General features: G+C 38.8%; 1 protein-coding gene across 3 annotated transcripts in view; it reads left to right on the top strand.

The window, feature by feature from the left end:
• The window catches only part of RBMS3 (RNA binding motif single stranded interacting protein 3), a gene marked incomplete at its 3' end in the record, with an annotated part of 1,264,947 nt that overhangs the window by 343,241 nt on the left and 901,105 nt on the right, over positions 1 to 20,601 (top strand). The window lies entirely within an intron of this gene.

The raw sequence follows: 20,601 nt of genomic DNA on the forward strand, positions 1-20,601 counted from the left end.
TTAACAAGGGACATGTGAACATTTTTGAGAAGGTGATGCTTCTGGAAAATATGCTACTGCAACCTGCAAGGGTACTTCTGACTTTTTATCTAAGCCTGAGTCTCCTCATCTGTAAAATGAACTAGAGAATAAAACAAGATAAGCATTTTGTGAAGAGCAGCCATTCTGCATTGATGGCCAAGGTTGACCCCACTTTCCATTCAGTGATATCCTTAAGCTTCACAAATAAACTAGTGAAGCCACAAATTCATCTTATCTACATCTCTCTTGGTTCCTTTTATGTGTTTGCTTTCTCTCTGTGAAGTGCTTCATTGTAAATACCTGTGGTACTTTGATAACTACATTAAAATGAAGGTAATGTTTATAGCTATTTATTTATACAGCTTTTTACTTTCTTTCACCTCAGTGGAATCCATAAATAAAAATGTCTTTTCCTTCAAGCAGCTGACTCTGAAAACACTCATATTTAAGAAACCTGCAAAAGAATATACTATCTTTATGATTTATTAAAAGAAGATAAATGAGGAGTTAAAAATACCTTTCAGCCTACTAAAGAGAGAAAATACGTCAACTGGTATATATGTCAAGAAATGCTAGAGAATTACAGTTTTATTACTCAAGATGTATTTCAGACAAATGGGTAGAGACAAATATTCCTTGTACTTTAACTGTGATTTATTTCACAAGTAAAGCTCTATCTATGTAGCACAGCTTAAAGTTAGGATTTGAATTAGATTGTCAGCTGTAGCCAAGACAAGTATTTCAAACTGTGAAGTGAAAGTTTGAGTTAAAATCTCCGGCTTGTGTTAAGCTAGAAGGCTCCTAATATGGAGACTTTTCTACTAAAAATAAAGGTTACACTTTGCTTCAGCTATTTTGCATCCAGGTTTCTTGGAATAGACCATCTCAATATCAAATATTCCCTCCCATTCTTCCTCTATGTATATCCTTCTTCATTAGAATCTGTATTCCTATTTATTGTTTAGCTGACAGGGGTCCTCAAACTATGGCCCGCAGGCCACATGCAGCCCACTGAGGACATTTATCCGGCCCGCCGGGTGCCGCTGCCTGTCCTGCTTAGCAGCCGACTCGTCCTGGGCCCGCAGTGCTCATAGGAATTTGTTCATAGTTTTTTGTTTGTTTGTTTGTTTGTTTTTTAATATATTTTATTGATTTTTTTACAGAGAGGAAGGGAGAGGGATAGAGAGTTAGAAACATCGATCAGCTGCCTCTTGCACACCCCCTACTGGGGATGTGCCCGCAACCAAGGTACATGCCCTTGACCGGAATCAAACCTGGGACCCTTGAGTCCGCAGGCCGACGCTCTATCCACTGAGCCAAACCGGTTTTGGCTGTTCATAGTTTTTTTTTAAAACTATAGTCCGGCCCTCCAACAGTCTGAGGGACAGTGAACTGGCCCCTGTTTAAAAAGTTTGAGGACCCCTGGTTTAGCAAATGTAACTACCATACACATGGTGTAATTTATTGTTATTATTTGTTGTTGTTCTTTTACACATGTGTAATTTAAATATTTCTATACCTTAGTTCTCTTTCAGAACCCATTCTTATAGCAAGATTTGATAATGCCTTAGTTTTGAAACATCAGATTCTTTGAATAACTATTTTTCATGGGAAGGAGAATATAATAGTGTAGGGTTTCCAAAACTGAGTCCCCAGGACACTGCTTCCCAAAATGTTAATGAGAGTTTTATAGAGAATGGGTTTTGAACCAGTGTGCATTTAAGAAATATTGGGTTGAACAAAACTAAATTTTTTTTCTGCATAAATTCCTAGAACTGTTGATATGTATTTATACATCATGACTCTTACAGAGCAAAAGAATATTTGAGTGTTTCCCCAATTTTTATGTGGCACTTACATTGTTTAATCCCACAAAAATTCTGTTCTTCCAGGTACCTATTGCTGTATAACACACAACCCCCTGGTTTAACACAATTTATGACGATCTCTCCACTTAAGCTCAAGTGGATCCATGGGGTTGTTCTTGCTTGGGATCTCTTGTGCAGTTGCATCAGACAGAGGCTGGGGCTGGAGTTGTCTGAAGGCTCAACTAGCCTGGACATTTATATCATGGCAGTGGATAGTGGCTGCTGGCTTAGAAGTCCTACAGTATCACTTCTGCCACAGTTCTCGGTTAAGCCAGGCCCAAGACCAACCCAGATTCAAGGAAAGGAAAAATCAGAATCTATCCCTTGATGGAGATGGGTGAAAATAGAGGGAGGGGAAGGAATGAGTGGTGGCCATCTTTGCAGCCTATCCACCAGATTTTTTAACAGCTCATGGGACAGGGACATTTTATAGAACAGTTTGGGTAGTGGCAATGGGGTAGGGTGGGAAGGGGGGGTAGTCCACCCATCAGAGAGAAGTATTCCGTCACTGACATTGTTTAGAATTGCTAATATATGGTGATAATAGAAAGCATACAAAGTTTTAGATAATTTTATTTTTAATACTAGAGGCCTGGTGCACGATATTTGTGCACTGGGCAGGGGGGGCAGGCATTCCCTCAGCCTGGCCTGCACCCCCTCGCAGTTCTGGACCCCTCGGGGGATGTCCACCTGCTGCAGAGGTGGGAAAGGCTCCTGTCACTGCCACTGCGCTCGCCAGCCATGAGCCTGGCTCGCTGCTCCTTAGTGCTGCCTTGGAGGCAGGAGAGGCTTCTGCCACTGCTGCTGTACTCACCAGCCATGAGCTCGGCTTCTGGCTGAGTGGTACTCCCTCTGTGGGAGCGCACTGACCACCAGGGGGCAACTTCTGCATTGAGTATCTGCCCCCTGGTGGTCAGTGCATGTCATAGCAACTGGTTGTTGCACCGTTCAGTCTATTTGCATATTAGCTTTTTATTATATAGGATATTTTTATTGATTTTAGAGGGAGGAAGGAAGAGAGAGATAGAAACATCAGTGATGAGAAATAATCATTGATCAGCTGCCTCCTGCATGCCCCCTACTGGGGATTGAGCCCGCAACCCACTCATGTGCTCTTGACCCGAATCAAACCTGGGACCCTTCAGTCTGCAGGCTGATGCTCTATCCACTGAGCCAAACCGGCTAGGGCTTATTATTTTTTGAAATTTTCTATAGATAGGGTTGCCAAGTAAAATACAGGGTTCCCAGTTAAGTTTTAATTTCAGATCAACAAGAAGTAATGTTTTAGTGAAGATGTGACCCAAATATTGCATTGGGCATACTTATAAAAATGTTTATTTACTTAAAATTAAAATTTAACTGGGTGTCCTGTAATTTTATTTGCTAAATATGACAACACTACGATAATGTACTCCTGTATTGTCAATATTATTGTTGGACTCCTTTTTCATCCTCTCACCCCAATAGTGCTACTACCCCTTTGAGTCTGGAAGAAAATCAATGTTATGGAAAGTCTTACGTTTTAGAATCAGAAAAATCTGATTTCAGATTCTGGCTCTGCCACACACCAGCCTTGTAAGTTACTTAACCTCCATGAGCCTCAATTTCATCAACAGTTGGGACCAGTCAAAATTACCTGGCGGGATTGCTAAGCCCTTAGGCGAGATGATGTGTGGAAAGCTCATGATTCTGTGATTGGAGCTTAATAGCCATGGAGCCAAAGGGAATCCTGACTCCTCTTCGTCCAGATAAAGCAGAAGCAAGAGGGAAACCCCATGCAGCTTTTAGATGGTGTTTATTTGCTGAAGAACATAAATAGGCAGGAATCTGAATGAGGTGTTTGTTTTAATTCTTACAAAAGAATGGGGTAGTGAGGTGTCATCGTGGGAGTTCCAAGTTTGATTCAGACCACACGTTGGGGGAAGAAAAAAAATGATACCGACTATGCTGTCAACACCATGACTGGCCCATGACGTCTGTTTTGTAATTCCTCTGAATCACTGACTCAATGATATTTTGATTTTGATTTTATTTGCTTGCATATCCACACTTTTATGTCAATTATTAGTTAAAAGCTAGTTCAGTATAATTGACTGTAGGAGTAAATTTCATAATGGTTATTTATGAAAAAAAAGAAAAATTTGAGGGCATTACATCTGAATTAATGCCATGAAAGAACAGGTTTCTCAAATGAATCTTGAATGTGCAGGGAAATGGTTAGTGAATGGGCTCGGCCAAATGCTGTGGAAAGCTCTTTGAAGTAAATGTGCTTAGTTCCATTTTTATAGTTAGAGAAACTGAGGCTCACATTGGTCTCAAGGCTTGTTCACAAAATTAATAAAGGTAAATGTTCCCTACCCATCTACCCACTGCTACTGCCCTTATGTAAGTAGCAAATGGCATCCTTGTCATGGAGTTCAGTGGACGTTCCCAATGCTGATATTGATTGACCTTTCAGCAGCGTTCTACAATGTTTCACCATGACCCACCTTATTGAAAGGCCCTGTTCTGGTCTCAGTAATAATGTTCTGGATCTGAATCCCTCCTTCTCATCAGTCCTTTCCTTTAATTTCCCTGGAAGCGTATTCTCCTTGATTAGATAATTACCGTTGGCAATTCCTCAAGATCAACCCGGGCACCTTCCCTTTCATTTCCTCCTCCCTTTACTTCAGTCACAAGCACAATATAAATTAGCACATATCACAGTCCTTCTGGTGTTACACATCTTTCCACTGCACCTTTATTTAATTATTTAATTATTTTTTTAAACACACATTTTTATTGTGTTTTAACAGAGGAAAAGAGAGGGTGAGAGAGACAGAAACAACAATGATGACAGAGGCTCACTGATTGGCTGCCTCCTGCATGCCCCCCACTGGGGATTGAGCCCACAACCTGGGCATGTGCCCTGACTGGGAATGGAACAGCAACCCCCTGGTTCATATGGGTCAACGCTCCACCACCCACCCACGCAGGCCGGGCTGCACCTTTATTTTTATTGGTGCGCTTATTTTTTCAGCTTCATGTCTGCTTTTACTCACCAAGAGATCCTTAATGCCTTGTATCTAGCAAGCATATCATAATAGCCTTGAGGACTAAAAGAATGAATGAATGACTCTGGATAGTATGACCTAAAACTTCTTTTTTCCACTCCCTGTTCTCTTCCCAAATGACCTTAGGGTTTAAAAAAATCCCAAAACTTTAATTTTACACATGAGAGGAGTGAGATTTAGAGAGGTTAAAGAATTTCTCCAGTCACACAGCACTCAAAAGGTGGGTCTGGGACTCTGCTCTCTCAAAGACTGGAGCTCAAATCTATAGATTTGATCCCAGCTGCTGACTGAATATACTGACAGGGATGCTGGTTTTTCTTTGCTGGTAATGGAAAAGTCTTGGGAAATTGGATCAGCATATGTTGGTTCTACAATTCATCTCTGCCCTTCAGATCTAACCAAAATTTGAAGTATGCCTTTATATCAATTCCTCTACACTTTTCTCCTTTCCTTCTGTATTCTACAGTGACTCAGCATTTTTCATCACCCCTTTTTCCTTCATGGATATCTAAAAAAATTCCTTAAACAATAAAATATTTTAGTTTACTAAATTTAATATTCTTAGATATTCCATATGCCTATGATTTGAAATTCTATGTTGAAATTTAAAAAATGTTAGCGAAATACTATGTAGCAATAGCTCATCGTACAATCCAACAAAAGGAGTCCTCTGTTTCCATGGGAGAGTCCTCACACGTCCACTGTGGTTGGTGGTGTGGTGAGTGGTACCTTTTTTATTGACTGACAGAATACATAGAGTGTAACGCCAAAATAACCCACAGCAGATGACTAAATGCATGTTAAATTTAGCTGAAAGTAAACTTTCCTTTTGCTTCCTCTTTTTTTTAGTGGTAGTGAGTGGGTGGGGGGGGGGTGTAGGGTAATGTGGATCACCAAAGCAAGCAAGTGGGAAGGGAAAAACAGCATACATGAAAGATGGGGTGGGGGGCAGGGAATGAAACAAATTTCCATTCTCATAGATTGATAGAATTTTGACTGATGGAGCTGAGAGAACTCTTAGAAACTCATCTCCCTCCCTCCTTTTATAAATTAAAAATTACAAAGTGCAGAGAGGTTATATGGAAGAGTTGAGAATTGAGGTCTTTGATGTCAGTTCATTCATTAGCTTCAGCTCACTCATTCATTACCTTCTCTGTATGCCTTCTATGAGCCCTCTCCCAATATTGCCTTAGCACAATGCATACCCTATGCATCCCATAGTGTTGTACGCACTTCTCTACTTGTCTGTCCTCCCTCCATCTTTCAGCTCCATAAGCTCTAGTATGATGCTGCTCATGCATCAAGGAGTGCGAAGGAAAGAGGATGACTGACATGCTCTCTGGTATGGTGGGAATTTACTTTTCCTGTTTCTTAATATAATACAGTCCTCTTTGCCCATCACCATGAATGAATTTCCCAGATGACTCGTTGTTGTTCCTCAGTAGTTTTATCTTTTTTGATTTCTAAAATCCAATCTGCCTCAGTGACAAGTGCTTTGCTATCACACCTGATATCTTTTTCTACACCTGTCATTCATAGGATGGTTGATCCAAGGTGGGCTATTTATTTTTGAGAATCAGTTTTCTCTCTTCTGTGAAATGGGTATATAAACAGCTGTATTTCAAGATTTTCATTCAGACTCTATGAGATCAGGTAGAAGAAACATGCTCTCATAGTTGCCTGGCCTGTGTGTGTGTGTGTGTGTGTGTGTGTGTGTGTGTGTGTGTGTGTATGTATGTTTTCTATTGGCTTTCAATAGAACTATAGAAGATGGGATCAATTGCTTCTTTAAGGACTTGATGAATGATTTCAGTTGTTGTTGCAATGTCTATAAGAACATTTGTTATGATTGTTGGTGTTTTGCTTCTGATCTTAGAATTTAAAAAATCTTTTGCTCATTTTATAATTTCTTTTTGATAAGATGGATTATGTTGATTGATGTTTGAATGTTGAACCAATTCATAAATCCCACTTTGTTGTGGTGTAGAATTTGCTTTATGAATTTTAAATTTATTTTCTAATTTGTGTAAGAAAGTTTGTATCTATATGCATGATATTAATCATTTAGATATTAATCATTAATTTTCTTTTCTTGTAATGTCTTTTATCTGGTTTTGGTAATAGCATAATGCTAGCCTCAGAGAATGAATTAGAATATATTCCCTCTGCTTCTATTTTTTCGAAGAGAATGAGTTTGATTTCCTCCTTTGGTGTTTGGTAGATTTTACCAGTAAAAAACCATCTAGTCTTGGTGCTTTCTCTTTTGGAAGGTTATTAATTATTGATTTAATTTTTAAAATTACATATAAGGCTATTTAGCTTTTTTCTCATTATATGAGTGTACTAATTTGTATCATTCAGGAATCCATCTGTTTCATCTAAATGATCAAATTTGTGGAATGGAATTGTTTGGAACCTTCCTTTATTATAGTCAATGTCTATGGGTTCATTTGTGATACTTCTTTCACATCCGAAATTAGAAATGTGTGTTCCCTCTCTTTTATTCTTGATTGACCTTGTTACAGGTAAGTTTATGTGGTGTTTCTGAGTAGGCTTTTGGTGCCATCTTAACCAGAAGATTTGGTCATAGCTTGTCCATATTGTTTATTCAGTCCTTCCAACAGCTTGATGGGTGAGGTATTCCTATTAATATTTTACAGATGACAAAACAGAGGGCGAAATCCTTTTGAGAAGGAGGAACAAAATTCAAAGTTTTATAGGAACAGCTCTGTGCCTTAAGTAGTTCTTGATTGCTTTCCTACCCAAATCTTCCCTTCTCTAGGCTGTAGTTGCTGTATAGTTTTTGAGAAGGAAATCATTGGATTGAAACCAAACAAAATGGCTTAATGTTGGCAGAGTATTGCCTTTCAATTCCCCTGAAATGAAAATAGCAGTGGTGACCCCAGTTTTATTACTCTTTAGTAATTTTAAATTAAGGGTTGATGCCATGTACAGCTGGTTGGATCTTACAGACATGCTCCAGGGAGAGCAAGTGAAGGGTTCTGTGTTCAGCGATGCTACTGCATTGGGTGACACACAATAACTGTCCTTGGATTTCCTCCCTTGGCGAAATGACATGTGCATTACTCTACTGTGAGGGCATTTTGCTGTCATTTGCTAAAGAGAGCGGCACAGATAAGTGTGTGAACCTTGTTTGACATTTAGAAGCAACCCAGCAATTCCAAGAAATGCACGCGATAGTAAAGATACTTCCATAAAAGGTGGTTGACTGATGGCTTGGCCAAAACATAATACCTGGTAGTTTATGGTGGTTTTCTCTAAGGGGCGTAGATATTAAATTAATTTCAAAATTGTCTCAAGAGTCCTCCTTACCAAGATGTTACCATCTACTTTTTTGCAAAGCACGCAGTAGAAGAGCAAATACTTTAGGCCCTAAAATAAGGTGTGTGCACATGCGTGTGCATGTGCACGCTGAGGGAGGAGGATTTTGTTCAGCATGCTGTTGATTTCATATAGATAGATTGATAGACTCCATTTCATTACTTTGTGGAGATTGCAGAATCATTCCCAATGTAGAATTTCTTAATGAAAAGGAAAAGAGAGTTATTTAAAGAAATTTATTTGATTTCAATAAGGCAACTCGGTGGTAATTCCCTCTACAATATTTTCAACAAATATGCCATTAAAGGCTTGCATCCCATTCTCTGCACAACTTCTTTCATTCCTCTTTTTAAATTAAGTTATAGAACAGCAAAACCCAATCACCCACTTTAAAATTTTCTCAGGGATTTTAACTACAAAGTCGGAACAATTTTGCTTGCTATGTACTTCAATGGGCTGCTAGCACAAGGTGAGGGAAGAGAGCCTGCTCTTTTCAGTAAATATATGAGAGAATCAGGGAGTGCTTACATACTGTTTCTGCCATGAATGAACTGTGCAACCTCTCCAAATAATGTTTCTAAGTCTTTATTTTGTAAGTGGGAATTATTACCTGTCAAATTTGCATCACAGAGTTGAAATAGTGGTAAAGTGAGATACTATGCCTGACCATATATTCCTTTCTGATTCTGTAAGGCTCTCTGGCCTACTTGGTCTTCATGTGGCATATTTAGCAGATAAGAATTTTGTTCCTAAAACTATTGGAAATCCTGTGTGGTTAGATGTGGGAAAATAGTTGACATGGCATTGAGTTCTATGAATACCATGTTTTGTGTTCATTTGCTGAGTTTCCTGCATTTTAGCAAGTAGAACTGAAAAATAAAAATATGCCAATGTGTGTGTACGTGTGAGTGTATGTATATATATATAATCTTGGCAGAGGTGAGGTATGATTGCGTGCCTCCTTCAAAACACTCAAAGCCCAAACCAATAGCCTTCTAACAAATATAGTTTGACTTGAAGAGAGAATGGAGAACAAATAATACCTTAGAATATTATAATGGCATTCATATACAAAGATACTGCCCTTGGCCCATTCATGGTTAGTTGAAGATGTTTCAAGTTCTTTTTAAATTCCAAAAAAATGAGTGGGTTAGATTTAAGGGGCAAAGTGACCACTGATAATAAACACAATGATCTTACTTGTCATATTAAAAACACTCTTAATTATATGGACAAATGATTGAACACAATGAGTGTTTTTGACTTTTGAACAATACTGTTTTCTTAATGTATTTCTTTCCTTCCAAACTGTCAAAGACAGGGTGACCTAATATTTTATTTTTTAATTGATATATTATTCAAATGCTATAAAATTTATCCCTTTAAAGTGTATAATTCAATGGCCTATGCAGCCATCAACACTATCTAATTCATTTTTGTCATCCCCAAAGAAACTCCATACCCATTAACAGTCACTCTAATTTCCCCAAATTCTAGTTGTTGGCAACTGCTAATTCTTTTGCCTCCTTGGCTTTGCCTATTCAGAAAATTGTGTGTAATTGGAATACTACAATGTATGCCTTTTGTGTCTGGCTTCTTTCACTTAGCATAATATTTTCCAGGTTCATTCAGGCTGTAGCATATATCACTACATCATTCCCTCTTATGGCTGAATAGTAATGCACTGTATGAATACACTACTTTTATTTATACATTCATTAGTTGATGGACATAATGCTGCTGTGAAAAACTTATATACAAGTTTTTGTGTGAACATTTAAAAGAAGTAATAGACTTTATTTTTAGAGCAGTTTATGATTTACAGAAAATTGAGTTGAAAGTCTAGAGAGTTCCTATGTACTCCCTCTACCCCACCACTCACCAGCTCAATTTTACTATTATTAACATGCATTGATGTGGTATATTGGTTACAATTGATGAACTGATATTGGTACATCATTATTGACTATAGTCCATATTTTACATGAGGGTTCACTCGTTTTGTTGTACATTCTATAGGTTTTGCTAAATGCATAAGGCCATGTATCTACCTTTACAATATTATACAAAATAGGTTTACTGACTTAAAATGCCCTGTTCACTAATCTTTTTGTTGTCTCTATGGTTTTACCTACTATAGAATGTCATATAGTTGGAATCATATGGTCTTCTGGGCATTGAAAGGGTGTGATAAATGTCCAGTAGGGCAATTTTTTGAAGAAAACGGGTTTTATTTAATCAGAATTCAAAGATTCAAGATACAATATAGATGGTTGTTGATTTATGATGATAGATTATAATTGTAAGCCAAGAAGCAATAAGACGTAAATAAAGGAGGTCATCTACTATGCCCTTCGCTATTGGTCTTATACAGAAGAGCCACTGCAGTTTCCTTTCGCGCCCATGCTTCTTTTCACACATAGGTTTTTGTGGGTGTTTTGTTTTGTTTTTTGGGTTTTTTTTTTTTTTGCATACTTTTATTTTCCTGAGAATTCTTTCAGCTTGTCTACCCCTCCCATCTTTCTCTGGATAAAAACTTCTAGTCCTTCAGACATTTCTTTGCATATCTTCCATGCCTTCCAAGATAATTTCTTTTCTATATTTATTATGGAAAGCAGATATTTCACATATTTCTCTCTGGTGTTGGGCTGTTTCTTAGTTCTTGTTGCTACAAATATTCCTACCCTCTTTTCCCATATAGTGACTGTATCTCTCTAGACTAGGAAAATACAGAGAATATAAACATTTGTCTGTCTCCAAGTGTTAGGAGGTTTTTAAGTCTTGCCAGTTTCAGGGTAGCAGTCTATTCTCAAGTCGTTTCAAAATCTCCTATATCAGCCTCTCCTTTTCCCCATCACAGTTAACAACTATGTCTCATACCATGCAGCAGAGACCTTGTGAGAAGAAAAGCAAAATGAGTCCCTAATCCAGTACTCCACTCTCATTTAAGGAAATTTTCTCCTTAAAAGTCTCATGAAATCTTGACACTTCTTATACACAGCGAAAAGATCTAGGTGGATCTATTGCTCTTGACATTTGGCATTAATGGAATTTCTCATGTCTATCAACATAGATGAGTATCATATTTATTTAAAATCTACCTATCAAGGGAAAATGTAATGATACAAAAATTCTAATGTGTTTTCTGGTGGTTCTATTTAACCAATAAATATGAGGTATGTTTGTTGGCTATAATGGTGCCTAAACTGGGAGAAGAGATGGAAAAATTTACCAACCACAGGATATTTGACTCCATGTACTCATAATGTATGCAGAGATTCTAGTTACAATCTGTGTATATAACACAGCCTGATAAGTTAGAGTTACTAACCTAAGTAGATGTCAAGATGAATCAAGTCAGTGATGCAAAAATGAGTTCAGTTAATAAAATGAATCAGACATCAAAGACCTGTAATTGGTAGATTATTGAAATGGAGATGGTTGACCAAGTACAGTAATAGCTGGCTACAACGGTGCTGATGTCTCAGAGATATATAAATTGATTTCCGCGGTAGATGGGCAATAAAAAAAAACAACAACAAGAGAAATGAGAGACCCAGAGAAAGAGAAATTAAAGCCAGTTACTTAACCTTCTCTTTACATTTTTTAATTTAATAAGAAAACTCATAAAATGCCACATATGTGTGGCAGGACACTCCGAGTTCTAAACAAGCACAGCCTTAACAATGGCTATATACAGAAAGTTGTTCTCTGTGTTAGTCAGGATAGGTTAGGCGGCTACATTGCAGTAATGAACAAATCCTGAAATATCTGCAGTTTAATATAGTAAAACATTATTTGTCACCCACATTATAATACAGTGTGGGTCAGGTGGCTTCTCAGTAGCCTTCTTTCAAGTGATGACTCAGGGAGCTAGAATGTTTTTATATTGAGGCTTCGTCATATGGAACAAATGACTCCAGCATAACCCATGAAGGAGAAGAGACACATGAAGCATGTTTTAAAATAATTCACCTCTCTTCCAGCTAATATCATGAACCAGAACCCTGTAAGGTGATCACAGCCTAACTTGTAATGGTGGCTGGTAGTCTAGCCATGTGCCCTGGAAGAGCAAATGAGATCTCTGTCTCAGTTTTTAAGAGTATGAGGAGAAAATGCTATGATGGCATGCTGCACATGTATGGAAGTCTCTAGAAAGGGTTCATTGTCAATATGAAGAAGAACCTTATTAATGATGGGAGGCTGAATAAATTGACAGTTCAGCTTTAAAAAAATACATCAGCACTGGATGTTCTTAACAGGGTTATGAAGTACTGGAACGAATAAACATCTGAGACCTCACATAGAGAAGAAAGAATTATTTGAGCATACAATAGAATTTCCATATTAACAGCTAATACATTTTAGCCACAGGATTTCCACCAATGATTGTTACCAACTTGAAACTTTCTGGGCTGAGGTTTAGCCTCTGTATGAGGATTAAACACAGTCTCTAAGGTCTCATCCACTTCTGTCATTTAATGATAACATGGTTTTCTCACTCTATTTTTTTTCCCCGACACTTGGTGGTAGATTTGATATGAACTCTGTAACTCACAAAACAAGTTTTATTTTTGAAGAAAATTGTTGAGGGTAGAAACAAAAGACTATTTTCCAATCTCATGTGTCTTATTCACCAGTATTGGAATTTTAAACATTCCATTTGCCATCTGTCATTTTCTTTATTCCACAATGATCATACGTAGTTTTTCCTCTTATTGCAATACTAATTTGTTTTCTGCAGTGACTTATTCAAAAGGTGTATTTCGCATTCTGAAGGGTCTACAAACCCTGCTCTTTGTAGTTTATACATTTTTTCTTGAATACTGTTACTTTCTTGTATAGAGTTTGTTTATTAAATAAAAAAAGGGTAGTGGTGGTGGTGGTGGTGGTGGTGGATTTTGCATAAGTATGAATCAACAGATATTTTTGCATGAAATGTGAAGGTGACTTTTTACCCAAAGTTTAGCCTATTTAGTGGATATGATGTTTAGAATGTGAGTGTTCTCTGTTTCTCTTTTCAGGTCTGTGAACAGACATACCTGGAGGTTTTGAAATTTAATCCAACAATTTATTATGTGACCTCTTAAATAAGTTACTTGCTTCTCCAGTTTCCTTATCTATAAGACGGGGTCATTATAGGACCTATCCAATTGGATAGTTTTAAAGATCAAAGAAGGAAGTGCTTGACAAGTTCTTAGCCCTGTGATACTGATAGGCAAAGGTTAGATGTTATGATGCTGATTAATACTATGATGATGAATACAATTAATTATTCAGTGATCAATTAATTGCAAAATGATAGCTCAGTTACTCTTATTATTTGTTAAACCTGACAAAAACATCTCCATTTTGATGGAGAGTATGTCAGATTCTTCCATTACAGCCTCAAACTTAGCCTAGACTTTCAAGGGTTGGGGAGGAGACTCTTCATTTTTCTGGCTCTACCTAGAGTGAGTATTAAGAAATAGGTTATCATTCTTTTTCCAGGTCTAGTTAGAATTATAGCTCAGTTTAATTGTGTATTTTGTGATGATCCTGTCTCATACTGTGCCAGGCACATAGTAAATCTATATGTACATAAAAGCCTAAGTGACTGCTATGACATGCACTGACCACCAGGGGGCAGATGCTCAATGCAGGAGCTGCCCCCTGGTGGTCAGTGCACAGCCAACCTCCTGGGACCAGACAACCTCTTGCGGTCCCTCTCCCTGGCCGGCTGGCCCTGATCACAACTGGGCGAGACGGCCCTGATCAGCCCCAATCACCAGCCAGGCCGAGGGACCCCCACCCATGCATGAATTCGTGCATCGGGCCTCTAGTATTTAATAACTGTATGCTTAATAAACAAGTATATTTATGCAATGAAATTATAAGCCTCCACTTAGAAAGAAGGAACTTCCTTCTGAAATTACTTTTCCAGGGTATCTTCTATATATATATAAAAGGCTAATATGCAAAGTGTCCCCTCAGGAGTTCGACTGGAGACTGGGAGTTTGACAGCTCGCTATGACATGTGCTGACCACCAGGGGGCAGCGCAGGAGGAAGGAAGGTGAAGGCCCCAGCGGCAGCTGGAAGGCCCCAATCGGCCCTGATCGCCGGCCAGGCCTAGGGACCCTACCCATGTACAAATTTCATGCACTGGGCCTCTAGAGAGAGAGAGAGAGAGAGAGAGAGAGAGAGAGAGAGAGAGAGAGTGTGTGTGTGTATTTATTTATATTACTTGGACACTTATTATATAAATTTAGAAATTTAGCATTTTTGTACCTGTAGCTCATCCATTTAGGAAAATGACCTATCCACTTTCATTGCAAATACTACAAATGACCTATCCACTTTCATTGCAAAAGAGAAACCTCATTTTTTAAAAGGGGTTGAAATTATTGACTTCAGGTAAGCAGAAGAAACCTAGCTTCTGGTAGCTTCAGTTATTCCTTGGCTTGTAAATGCATGTCTTTTTGCTCTCTCGCTTCCTTGGCTTGTAGATGTATGTCTTTTTGCTCTCTCTTCCTTCTGTGCCTATCTGTGTCTAAATCTCCCCTTTTAAATAAGGATCCTGTCATATTGGATTAGGGCCTACTTTAACAACTTCATTTTAATTTGGTTACCTCTGTAAAGATCCTGTTTACAAAAAGGTCACATTCTGAGGTACTGGAGGTAAATATTTCAACCTATCTTTTTTTGGGGGGCGTGAGGGGGGGAAGGGACAGTCACTATTAATTTAACCTGTAAATTGTATGGATGTTCATCAGATTAGGAGTTGTTCAATTCATATGAGAAAAGTATAAAAGATTTTTAACACATGCAGGGTGTTATCATTATCATTACTGTTATTAGAAAGGGCAGCCATTTATTTACAAGTGAACTGAACACTGAGTAGGTTATATACTACTTTAATTTAAATAAGATGCACTCAGTAAATGAATCCTTAATTTTTAGGCTACTATTAAAATTTTGTCTCAGTTTTTCTGCTGAAGAAAACTTTTGTAATTTTATTTTCCATAAAGAATAATCAGTCCTGAAAATAGGATTCACTTAGAGTTAATGAAACCTAAATGGAATGAGCTCATTTTGCTACTGTTAAACTAGGGGAATATCTACATGTGGTACTCTAACCCCCACTGTAAATTATTGTGTTATTTTGCCTATCTTCATAAAGAGGTGACCATTCCCATATAAACCTCAGAAATAAGAAAAACCACAAAAATGAATACCTTAATCTTATTTTGTTATGGTAGTTTTAAATAGATAGAACCTTGGAAAGCCTCAAAGAGTAGAATTCTTATTCTCATGCTGTGACAGGGAGAATACAAGAATTAGATCTGCAAACATGTTTTTTTTTTCTCCAATCAAATCAAAGTGGGGCAGGAGAATATATCTCCGAATAGGAATGAAATCCCCAGCAGTGGTTACAGCTATGATTTGTTCTTTAGAAGAACAAAAGCTTTTAGAGAAAAAAAATTAGGAGACACTAGAGCATATTTTTGGCAAGCCTCTTGTAAGCGTGGCTTGAGTTAACCCACAGGACTGAGCCTTTAGTTCAAATAATGTTGAATGGCTATCTTGCAGTTAATTTTTCAAAACCCTTTTACATCATATTAGTTGAGCAATATTTGAAGTGTATGGGACAGAGGGGATGGTCTTTAGGGAGGTCTATGTTGGCCCTCATTTCCAGTCTCCTTGATGCTAGGGCTCTTAAAAAAATGGCAGCTGTGTGAAGCCAGGTGATGCTAATGATGCTATAGCTTATATGTTAACTAGGGGCCCAGTGCACAAATTCGTGCACCTTGAAAGGAACTGTGGGCTGCGAGGCTGCAGTGGGCACAGGGGCAGGTCTTGGCCCATCCTCCGTGCCCCTGCCTGGCCCTTCCTGCTACGGCCCCCGGTCCTCTATCTGCCAACAGCCCTGCTCCCACCACTGCTACTCCTACATGCTGATGGCACCGGCCCCACTCGCACCTGCTGACAGCATGAAGCGATTGGGGCTGGTGCCAGCAGCGGGTGTGAGCAGGACCAGCTCTGTCAGTGGATGCAAGTGGCAGCTGCTGCACCGATCGCCCCTCAGGAGCATGAGGAGATGGAGAAGCCTTCAGGGGTGATCAGGGCCGGCAGCCACCACTCGCCCCCTCTGATGGCGCCGAGCATTTGGGACTGGCGCTGGCAGTGGGTACAAGTGGCGGCTCTGATGCCAGCTGTGGGTGCAAGCGGGGCCATCACCAGCAGCAGGTATGAGAGGTGGCTGGCAGCCCCGATCACCCCTCAGGAGCAGGGGGAGGTGGAGAAGCCCTGAGGGGTGATTGCAGCTGGCAGCCACTGCTTGCACCCACAGACGGCGCCAAGCAGTTGGGGTGCAGCAGTGGGTGTGAGCGGCGGCTCTGGTGCCAGCAGTGGGTGCGAGCAGGGCCAGCACCAGAAGCAGGTGCAAGGGTGGGCAGAACCATGGCATGTGGGAGCAAAGAATTTTCAGTAACTACCAGAGGATTGCCCCAATGACAACAACCGGTGCCCCGCATTGGTCTGGCACCCCTGCTCACCTGCTCCACCATCACGCCTTGGCCGACACCCGCCATGTTCCACACGTGCGCCCCCTGATGGTCAGCGCACGTCATAGCGACTGGTTGTTCGGTTATTTGTTGTTCAGTTGTTCCGCTGTTTGGTCTATTTGCATATTAGCCTTTTATTATATAGGATACTACTCAAGGGAATATGGAAGCAGTATTTTCACGTGGTAGCTCTGCAATTCAGTAGCCCTCCTACTTCTTCTTTCCTCAAGAACGAGTATAACTTGGCTCACAGGTTAACAAAAGCAACAATCCATTTTCTTCTCCCAACACTCTAGTCAGAACCAGAAGAATGATGTTACTGTACTAATGTGGTGGTGTTACTATTTAAAATAAACTCTTTAAACTGTATTTTGGAAGGGATGGGAAAAGTCATGTGTGGGTTGTCCTCAAGTCTCTACATGATGTTGTGTGCGTGTGCGCACGTGTGTGTGTGTGTGTGTGTGTGTGTGTGTGATTTCTGTAAGAGCTGAGAGATTTTAATAGATAATAGGGCATTAAATAGAAACATCATCTAATAAGCACGATGTGGGCTGTCACTGTTAATTCAAACATAATGAACAACAACTGAATAATGATGGTTGCATCCAGAGGTCTGCCATATGCTCATTCTAGATGATTGTAGCGGGATGCCTTCTTAAATATGGATGCCATGAGCTAGCCAACAGCACTCCAAGTAATCAGATTTTCTGCTGCTCTCAGACTTTCAATGGGATTTTAGCTATTTCAGTTAGTTGAATCATAAAAATGAAATCAGATTTGAAAAGGGTTTTATAGATGTGTGTGCAATGGCAGAGAAGAATGGAGGGGGAGATAAGGAGAGAAGAAAGGAAGACAAAAGAGGGAAGAGAATGGAACCATAATGCTATTTTCCCTTAGACCATGAGAAGCATCTTCTGAATGAGAAACAGTCTGTTTACCACTCTTCCTTCCCCCATCTGAAGATTAATTAACTTCTGCTCTTTATAGAGCTAGCATGCTAATGGAGTACAGTATACTTAAGTGGACATTTTTCTCTGGATAACATTATCATGGAGAATTAAAGTCCAAATTACAATGTATTCTGATATGTAAGTAAAGCCAAAATGATCCTCTATTCTATTGTGTAAAATTAGTTGCTGTGTTTAGCTCGTTCATTGGCTAGACTAATGTTTGGTCTGAATGAACTGATGGACTGCACAATTTGTTCTGATTGACTTCAAAGGACCAGGTGTCTCACTTAGGAGAGGTACAGGGGAAAGCTCTCTGAGGTAGAAAAGAATTTTGATTTCCATTTGATTGTATAGGTTAGAGTGTTAACTTTATTACTTAATGTCTTTAGCAAGGCCCTGAAGCTCTGAGGCTTTCTTGCTCATTATTGATATGATGAGGATAGACCATGAACTATATGAGATTATGTAAGTTAAACACTTTGTGAACTAGTAACTAGGCTTTGCTACTCAAAGAAAGATGTGTGGTGAGCAGCATCACCTGGGAGCTTGCGAGAAATGCAGAATCTCAGGCCCAAACCCAGACCAACAGAATTGGAATCTGCATTTCAACAAGACCCCCAGGTACTTATATCCATATTAGAATCTGAGAATTACTTTGCTATGCATATATTAATTTTGAGTGTATTATAAAAATATTATTCAAAATAAAACTTTGAAAAACCTAAACTATTTGTTGGGTATAATCTTCTAATCTCTTCAGAGATTATGGACAAATAAATAAGCTTACTGCAAAAGAAAAAGTCTAAACCAGAAGCAAATATTTAAAAAAATAAATCCAGAAACAATACTCACATATCTCTCCGAAATATGTCCTAGGATACATTAACTGTAAGTCCAAACAATCCACCTTTTATTTTAACCTTTCTACAGCATGATCACCATGGATTAGTGTGATGCCTGTGAAAGTGCACAGCAATCTAAAGGTTTATTATGTTAGTATTTTAATGGTGAAGAAGGAAATGCATTTATAGATTCATAAAAGATTTTCATCTACACTTGTTGAAATATACTCTTTCATTATACTCAATAACTGTAAGATTTACACCTTAAGTCTTGTGAAGTTTGGTAATTCACACCTTTGATTGCACTTTCTTTTTTTAAAAAAATATATTTTATTGATTTTTTACAGAGAGGAAGGGAGAGGGATAGAGAGTTAGAAACATCGATGAGAGAGAAACATCGGTCAGCTGCCTCCTGCACACTCCTCACTGGGTATGTGCCCTCAACCAAGGTACATGCCCTTGACTGGAATCGAACCTGGGACCCTTGAGTCCGCAGGCTGATGCTCTATCCACTGAGCCAAACCGGTTAGGGCAGATTGCACTTTCCTGTTGCAGCAGCATCAGCAGCAGCACTATCCGATAAGGGGAGTGTATGCTTGAAGTGTCATGGAAAATTTCAGTCCCAAACAGAAATAGATGCTGAAATTTCCATTCTTTTTCCAAACGAGACTTTGTTGATTCAGAGGAAAGGAAAGAAAATAGGAGGAAATATGCTTTGATTAATCATTTTAATCAGGAGAAGTTTTAGGAAAACATAACTTGTTTACTTCTTACATCACTTTGATATCTACTCCCTAGGGACTAGAACGCCATATCTGAGCCAATTTCAGGATGTATAGTGAATGTGTAACAATAACACGCAATCTGAAATAAGGTTTGAAAGTAGCCTAGTTAACACAAACGGAGCGAAGGTGGTCACTTTTAATCATTGACTTAGCTAAACAGTCTTTTTTTTAAAAAAAAAAATACAAGACTAAATCATAAGTGTGAATAAAAATTAAAATAAAAAGCTCATTTGCATTCTGTCTCTAAAAAAAGAAAAAAGTCAATTCAGATTTAACAACCATCCAGTTTATTTCTTTAGGGGAGAAAAGACACCCACAAACCTTTTCAAGTTGGGAATAACTGTTCGATCAAATCTAAAATAGGACTAAAAATTTCTTAATCCTTCCAGAGTTTTGAAAATCCTAAGAATGAACATAATATACATGGAATAGAGAGTTTCTTCCCTCTTTTTCCCAAACACTCTGCTGTCCCCCAAGGCCATTAAGAATGTTTTCAGATGCAAGTAATGAAACAGTGACTGAAATTATCTCACAAAACTCTAGAACAGGTGCGTTTGTTGGTGCTGAGACTCGGTGACGCCATGGAGGACCCAGGCTCTTTCTAACGCCTTTCCTGTTCTTAGTTTGTTGATGATGTTTTCTTTTATTAGTCGTGAAATGGTAATCCTTGTTATGTGCATCCTCTCATTACAGTAGGGTTCTCAGCACAAGAAAAGTTAGCAGGTGGCAAAAACACCTAACCTCACTATCGCTACTTTTATCAAAAAGGAACATCTTTTTTTTAAGTATTATGCCATTTTATTTATTATGTATTTTTATTTTTTATAGAAGTTGTTGGGGTGACATTGGTTAATAAAATTATATAGGTTTCAGCTATACAGTTCTACAATATAAATGGTGATAGAAAGGAAAATCGTTACCAGAAGCTGCCTAATAAACATTTCATCATGTCTCATTGTCCCCCTGGTGGCCATTGGTACTCTTTGCTTTAAGGAGGGAGGTTAAGTATCTGGCTTCTTGAGTTTCATTAGGGAAAGGCAGGCAAGAAAGAAGGGGTTTGGGAATGGTTGGTAGGTATTTTGTTGACAATGCTGCTGGACCATGGACCTCACTTGGAGTAGCAAAGTTCTATGTCATGTCTGATCTGTTACAAATTTTTTTTGAGGGGGGATGTTTTTATGTAATATCTACCCTAA

This window comes from Plecotus auritus (assembly GCF_963455305.1).
Source record: "Plecotus auritus genome assembly, chromosome: 6".
Taxonomy (NCBI): Eukaryota; Metazoa; Chordata; class Mammalia; order Chiroptera; family Vespertilionidae; genus Plecotus; species Plecotus auritus.